Below are 8,317 nucleotides of genomic sequence, written 5' to 3'. Positions count from 1 at the left end.
ACAATTGGTAAAGAAACATTCCTAAAAAACAACCAGAAAACAACCATGTAACAAGCCTCTCTCTCTCTCTCTCTCTCTCTCTCTCTCTCTCTCTCTCTCTCTCTCTCTCTCTCTCTCTCTCTCTCTCTCTCTCTCTCACACACACACACACACACACACACACCACACAAACAACACACACAAAGAATAAGTTTTATCAAGAAATAAATGCAGGATAAAGAAATAAAAATATACAAGGATAAGCATTATCAAGAAATAAATGTAGTATCAACAAATCCAAAAATACAAATAATCTATCAAGTACTATCAGGCAATAAATGCACACATCCAAACAAGAAAACGCATAACACACGTACAACAAATAGACAGGGTTATATATTCAACCTGTTAAACATGTTACATGCGCCAATCACCAAGTGCACACCTCTTGCTCCGACCCATACCAAACATAAGTCTCTTCCGTCAACATTTTCTCCCTCAACTCCCACCGCTGCTTATAGTCTTCATCCTTCAAGTCGAACACACAATCACCAAGAATGAGTCTCATCAAGCCATCGAACAACCTGCGTACCCCTTCAACTTGCCCATTACCATATTCAACCTTGGGCAAAGAAAACCATTGGGAGCTCAAGTAGTAGGTGCCAACGAGCATAGGGCCATCCGCATAACTTGCCTGTCGATCGTCACGATAATTCTTCCTGTAAAATTCAGTGCCCTTCTTGAATTTCACATGTAGTTCTTCAACATCCGTTCTCTTCATGCCTGTGATTCCCTGGTGCCTTTTAAACTCAGCCATAGAATTCATATCAATCCTCCCATCTCTAATGTGCACATACCCTTCTGGAACAAGAATCCCATACGACCACGTGGACGAGGTCATAACCAAGACATACATAAATCTACCATGCCCCCTTGACAAGTTAACCATAGCATGCTTAACTGCATAAAAACCACCTTGAAATCGAGCATTCCATTTATGCTTGTCTTCGAGAAACTTGCGTTCCAACACACATACAACTCTGTCTGGATTGAAGATGATATTAGACTTGGAGGCAGCCTTCTCCCGCGGTCTGTCATCACTGACATGAAGAACTCCATCAGCAAAGCCTGTTGCCACATCAGCATCCTCTTGCAAGTGTTGAGATGTAGAGAGAAAGAGAGAGAGACAAGACAAGAGACACACCATATACGCTCCCAAAGACTGATTCGTATTGAGGACAAGATACAAATATATAGGTGAGACCAAGTTCAGTAGAGTGAGCCATATATAGCTCCAACACCCCCACTCAAACAAAGGTCTCTAGCCTTGCATGAAAAAACCCTTGGGGAGTTCAAGGGAAAAACCCAAGCCCCTATACAATGTGAAATATGAACCAGTGGTGATGATGTGAAAGTGAATTGTGCATCTATGTACAAATATTCAATTGACTTAGATATCACAAGGTGCAAATGTGGAGTGTGCATAGTGCATGGTACCTAAAAGATTACAATGTCATATGTACAAAGCTATTACAATAGAAAAGAAGCTAATCTAGAAACAGTGAGGCCGAAGCAACTCCAAGCTCCGAGCGCAAGAGGATGAAACGTGACTCATTGAGGCCTTTGGTCAAAATGTCTGCAATCATCTGGTCACTTGGACAGTGTTCAACCATAATGGTTCCCTTGCGTACTTCATACCTGACATAATGATAATGGACAGCAATGTGCTTTGACTTATTATGTTGAACATAGTCTTTTGCAAGACTAATAGCACTTTGGTTGTCACACCGCAAGGGTGTGCTAGAAAGAGGAGAGTGACCAATATCAACCAGCATTTGTCGAAGCCAAATCAACTCACGAGCTGCAAGTGATGCCGCAACATATTCTGACTCAGTCGTAGAAACTGCAACACAACGTTGTTTCTTGCTGGTCCAAGAAACAAGACAACCATTTATAAAGAAGCAATTTCACTAGTAGATCGCATAGATAAATGTGAGCTTGCCCAGTCTGCATCTGTGTAACCCAAAAGAGAAAGAGATTGCATAGAATCCGATGTGAGTTGTCGTCGATAGACTAAACCAAAATCTGTAGTGCCTTTCAAGTATTTCAATACACGCTTTGCAGCAGACCAATGCTTAAGAGAAGGACATGCAAGATGTTGTCCAAGATAGTTAGCAGCGAACAGAATATCAGGACGAGTGTTCATGCCAACAAACTGAAGACATCCAATCAAGTTAGCATAAGGTTGATTTGTGACAAGTTGACCGCCATTGTCAGAAGTATTCTTCGTAGAGCTCGCAAGACAAGGTGTGTTGGCTGAATGTGCAGATTCCATACCAAATTTTTGAATAGTATCTGCAATAAACTTCGACTGTCGAAGGAATAAAATACCTTTTGTACGGTTCCGTTGGATTTGAATGCCAAGACAAGAGTGAATCTCTCCAAGATCCACCATATCGAATGCAGAAGACAATAAATTTTTCACTTGCTGAAGAAATCCCAAATCATTGGAAACAAGGATGGTATCATCCACATAAAGAGCAAGAATCACAAAACTGCTACCTTGGCGTTTTATGTATAAGTTGGAGTCTGACGAGCAAGAGATGAATCCTTTAGAGGTGAGAAAAAGATCAAATTTTGTATACCAGGATCGCGAAGCTTGTTTGAGACCATATAGTGCCTTATGGAGTTGAGCAACAAGGTCTTCTTTACCTGGAATAACAAACCCTTCTGGTTGTTCCATATAAATTTCCTCTTCCAAGTCACCATTAAGAAAGGCAGTTCGCATATCCATTTGATGAGCTTCTAAATCAAATTGAACAGCAAATGCCAATAAAACTCGAACACTTGTAATGCGAACAACTGGTGAAAAAGTCTCTTGATAATCAACACCAGCTACTTGGGAGTAACCTTTTGCAACTAAACGCGCCTTGAACTTGTCAAAAGATCCATCTGCTTTTACTTTTGTTTTATACACCCACTTACATTTAATAGCTGTACGACCAGGAGGTAATTCAGTTAGTATCCATGTACCTTTAGAGATAAGAGAATCGTACTCTGCTTCCATAGCCTCTTGCCATTGATCCTTTTGTGGTGAAGAGATAGCTTCATCATAAGTAACGGGATCTTCAGAAGTAGAAAAAGCATTATCAGCAATATCGTCATCATAAACATGACATGAGCCATGTTCAAAATCAATAGGCAGATCAACAAAAATATCAATATCATCATTGGCAACCTTTGGAATGGATGGTTGTGAGGAGGAAAGTTGCTCTATAGAAAGTGTTTCATCTTCTGAAAGAAATGGAAAAGCCTGAAGCAATGATTTAGTATCATCAGAATCATCCATGGACCATGAGCCTCCCATAAGCTGTTCGTTAAAAGTAGCATCACAATTCACAGTTACTTTCTTGGAGGAAGGGTCATAGAATTTGTAGCCTTTGGAAGTGTCAGAATATCCAATAAAAATAACTTTAAGACCAGGAGCATCAAGCTTTGTTCGTGTTTCTTTGGGAACATGAATATAAGCAATACATCCAAAGGTTCGAAAATGAGATACAGAAGGAATGTCACCTGTCCATGCTGTGATGGGTATCTTACCAGAGGGTGCAGTAGTAGGAAGATGATTCTGAATAAATGTTGCTGTCAAAGTAGCTTCAGCCCAGAAAACACGAGATAAGCCAGAATGAATCAGCATACATCTTACAGCATTGAGAATAGTGCGATTCTTTCGTTCAGCAACACCATTCTGTTGAGGCGAATATGGAATAGTGTGTTCATGATGAATTCCAGTGTCAGCACAGTAACTCACAAACTCTCGAGAAACATATTTGCCTCCATTGTCACTACGAAGCTTCTTAAGGCGACGACCAGTTTGAAGTTCCGCAGCCTTGTGGAATTGTTTGAAAACAGATAAGGCTTCAGATTTTTGTCTAAGTAGAAATACAGTCGTATACCTTGAGAAATCATCAATGAAAGTAATGAAGTAGCGATATTGTGATCTCGAAGAAGGTAGAGGTCCACATATATCAGTATGAACAAGATCCAAGATGTCATGAGAATGAGTTGTATTTGAAAGAGGAAAGGGTTTACGATTGTGTTTCCCAAGAGCACAAAATTCACAAATTCCCATATGGGGATGGGCTTTAAGATCCATGCCATGAACAAGATCACGACGTTGAAGATCAAGGAGTTTTGAGAAATCAGCATGAACAAAACGGTGATGCCATACTTTGCAATCATGATCACCTGGAGCAGTGACAATATTTGCTACAGCATCGTTGAGAGAGAGTTCAAATAAATTACCGTTTCGAGGAGCAGTGGCTATAGTCTGTCCATCTTTCTCAATTCGGCGTTTGGTATAATCAAATCCAACAAACAGACCAAGATCAACAAGTCTAGCAACTGAAAGAAGATTACGTTGAAGATCTGGTACATGTAATACTCCTCGCAAAATTCGAGTGGAAGAAGATAAGGTACCAAGATATAAGTTTCCAATACCCTTTACTTGACAAGTAGTATCATGAGCAAGATAAAAAACACGTTGAACTGGCAGTGGATGATAGTTATGGAGCCACTTAGACTGATATATCATATTTCCTGTAGCACCAGAATCGACAATAAAAAGTGATCCATCACGTACATGAAGTATTCTGTCTGGAGCAACTGAACATAGGACGCAGCTTGTTTCTGGTACAATGTTGTTTCGATGTTCAGTAGCATATGCTCTATTCCGATCTGTGTCGAATCGACGCTTATAGCACATATGAGTGGGATGATCAGATCGTCCGCAATATTCACAAGAAGAAGAAGAAGAGTCTCTAGATAAACGTGGTTGTTTTGTGGTAATATTGTGTTCTTCATCATATTGACGTGCCCAATAATCATCTTCAGTATGGCCATTTCTGTTGCAGTAAGAACATTGCTTATTAGGAAATTTGAGATGAGAGAAAATATTACCGCGACGGCCACCTCTGCGGTTTCCTCATTGAAATGGACGCCTTCGAGCATAAAAAGCACGTTCCATCTGTTGTGACTCAGTCTCCTCTTGTGAAATCATAGCTGTATCGTGACCAGCATTCCGACGTTCTTGACGTTGAGAGTATTCAATTAAAGACATGCAAGCTTGGTCGAAATCAAGACCATCTTTATTAGAGAGAATAGTAATAATGTTATCATAAGAAGAGTCCTTCACCGTATCAAGGAGAAGTGTAATCAGTTGCTTTTGTGGAACAGGATCACCGGCAGCAGCAAGTTGATTAATAATAGATTTGAAAGACTCAATATGTCCCGTCATGGCAGTACCAACTTCATATTGTAACTTGTTAAGCAACCCTCTCAAATAAAGTATTTCTGTAACAGATTTCTTCTGAAAGTTTGCAATAAGGTACTTCCATACGTCATGGGAAGTAGGCAGTTCATACATATCAAGCAAAAGGGAATCAGTAAGAGCAGAAAGAATATACCGACGAGCTGCTTTATCACGTCGTTGCCAATCCGTATAGGCAACATTCCAATCTTCAAATATAGGTCCTTCAGTGATAAGCACGTTATCATTATCCGTATCAACAGGCTGAGGCGGACAAACACGATTTCCAAGAACAACATCGGAGAGTTCATCGCCTTCAAGAATTAACAACATCTTTGCTTTCCAGCCTGGAAATCCTTGACCTTGGAAAGGAGGAACAGAACGTTGGCCAGAAGGAAAGCCGTTGACGAGAATATTCATAGCCATATCTTGTTGCGAGAAGACGTATAAGATAAGATCGCAGAATCTGCACACCATATATGGTGACGGCCGCAATTGAGAATGAGAGAGATATGAGTACTGCGTTCTGTCAACGATAAACGTAAGAAGGATGCTCAAGGAACGTCCAAAGATGTGAGAGACGTCACCCAAAAAAGACAGGGTAAAGGAGACGTTAATAATAAACGAGTCCTCAAAATAGAGTGGCGTGAGATGCAAGATTGACGGCCACAATACGAATAGCAAAAAGCTAAATCTTCTCGAAAAAGTTAACACCAAAATAAGAAAAACGATCGCGGACGCTTCACGAAGAAGTAGGACGAAGAAAGCTGCGTCAAGCTCTATTGCAGTAAAAACAGCATAACTTTCTGCTGCGAACTCCGATTGACGCAAATCTAGAACTCAAATCGAAGAGCTCGAAGAGACGAACAAGTTTTGGATGGAAAAAGCCATTGCGCTTTTTTCGTTTCTCCAAATTTTGAGCAGAACAGCAAGAAAAATTGAGATGAAGTTCAGGGTGTCATTAACAAGAAAACGTAATCAACGATTAGATTGATTATAAATAAATGCCACATAAAACACTAATCATATTCTTCTTAACACAAAACAACCACAGTTAACAAGAATCAACGCTCAAAAATAAAATTTGTAACAATTTTGAATCTTACATGCGAATCGCATACACATACTGTTGTCACCATGAATTGAATCGGCGCGTGATCGTTACCGCTCTGATACCATGTTGAGATGTAGAGAGAAAGAGAGAGAGACGAGACAAGAGACACACCATATACGCTCCCAAAGACTGATTCATATTGAGGACAAGATACAAATATATAGGTGAGACCAAGTTCAGCAGAGTGAGCCATATATAGCTCCAATAGCAAGTCACCCAACAGCTCAGCAGCTTCCTCTGGAAAGAGAGACAGTCCCTGATTATCACCATCAGACCGACTGGTCCCAAATGGTTCCTGTGCATCCTCCGTGTCTGGATTAATGTAGCATCCTAAATTCTCCTCATCATCAACCTTCCTTTTCTTGCTCCCTACCATCAGTTCCTCATAAGACCACTTCCGCTTCAACCCAGCACAGCGTTGATTGTGAATTTCCACGTCCTTCCTGGAGGGTTTTGTGAACTTCCACACACCATCCAAAAATGCAAAATGCACAGGAAATGCTTGCCGCTCAGTTTTTGCCTTGCAATATGCATGTTTTGCTTCCAAGAATTTATTAAACCATCTCCACCTAGCCTGAGCTACTTCGTTTTCATCCAGAACATTCCCCTCGAACTTGTCTTGAACGGGAAAGTGGCATCCCACAGGAACATCAACAATCTCCACTAACGGGAAGTTGGCAGCAAACAAATCTTTGTGGAAGAAATTTGGAGCAATCTTTGCTGGATCTGTGACTCTCCACTTCTTCCTCTTGATGCTTGCAGAGGCAGAAGTTAAATGACTACGAAGCGAAGATACAGAACTGTGTTCCTTCTCTACATCCGGTTCCTTCTTTGGATCCACTCCTGGAATCTCCTCCTCTCCTTCCTTTGGGACATCCGCTTTGTCAGACTTTTTCTTCAGACGCAGCACTCGATCTTGAAGATCCCGCACATTCCCAGACTTTGGCAGACGAGATCTTGTGAGTAAATCCTGAACTGCAAGACAAAAGAATCAAATAAGCAGCCAGGAAAACACATCCAGTGAGGGAAAAGCAGCAAGAAAATACGTACGCTGCTTTTTTTTCAGACGTTGCACGCCCTCCTCCGTGAGATTTCCCAGATCAGGCTTCATTCGGTAAGGAAAGCACTTCGCCATGCTAACTGCGCTCGATCGCGCTACACAGAACGAGAGAGAGGATGTTAGGTTTTGATGCCTTTTGTGATGTAGGGTTAGGCGACACTGTAATATGATATTACCTCAACCGGTTCACCGGACGCCTACAAGTTTTCCAAACAATGCGTGGTAACCTTACTTAACCCATGTGTGTATATACATCTTTAGAGATTGTTTTAGCCACACATCCATAGATCACTTCGTCACTCACTACGGGCATAGAACACGGGACAACCCATCATCATCATCATAAACCGCCCAAATTTGCTCGGCCTCAAATATTTATTCTTGCCCCCGACCATGAAATTATAAGAAGTTGATGCTTAAATTATGCGATTGGGAATTCACGTTTTCATCATCTTTTGTAAAATCAAGTCCACCGCGGAGGCACTCATAAATGGCTCTACCATAATTCTTGGCGGACAAGCCCAATTTTGGCTTGATTGTACATCCCAATAGGGGACGTCCATATTTATTTAGTTTATCCCTTTCCACCTGAATACCGTGAGGGGGGCCTAGAAAAGTTTTGGAATAAGCGGGAGGAATTCGTAAGTCTTCCAGACGCAAGGCGCGTAGGGCCTTAAAACGGGCTCCATGAAAATACATCCCGCTCAACCGAATGAAAATAATAGCTAGTTGGCCAAAATGCGTACTAAATATCTTACGGGATATATCCTCCAAGTCATTTGTATGACTATCAAAATCATGGGCATCGGCGTGTAGGTTCCAAATCCATGTAGTGGTACTGGGACCCTTAGCTAAA

The 8,317-nt window shown here is 41.1% G+C and overlaps 1 pseudogene; it reads right to left on the bottom strand.

Moving 5' to 3' along the window:
* Positions 1-546: 546 nt before the first annotated feature.
* On the bottom strand, positions 547-7,536 carry LOC147456747 (uncharacterized; annotated as a pseudogene).
* Positions 7,537-8,317: the final 781 nt, after the last annotated feature.

The sequence above is a fragment of the Adiantum capillus-veneris genome, chromosome 6 (assembly GCF_014529385.1).
Source record: "Adiantum capillus-veneris isolate H3 chromosome 6, ASM1452938v2, whole genome shotgun sequence".
Lineage (NCBI taxonomy): Eukaryota > Viridiplantae > Streptophyta > Polypodiopsida > Polypodiales > Pteridaceae > Adiantum > Adiantum capillus-veneris.
The sequence above is the reverse complement of the archived record's forward strand: the minus strand, read 5'-3'. Positions and strand labels throughout refer to the sequence as shown.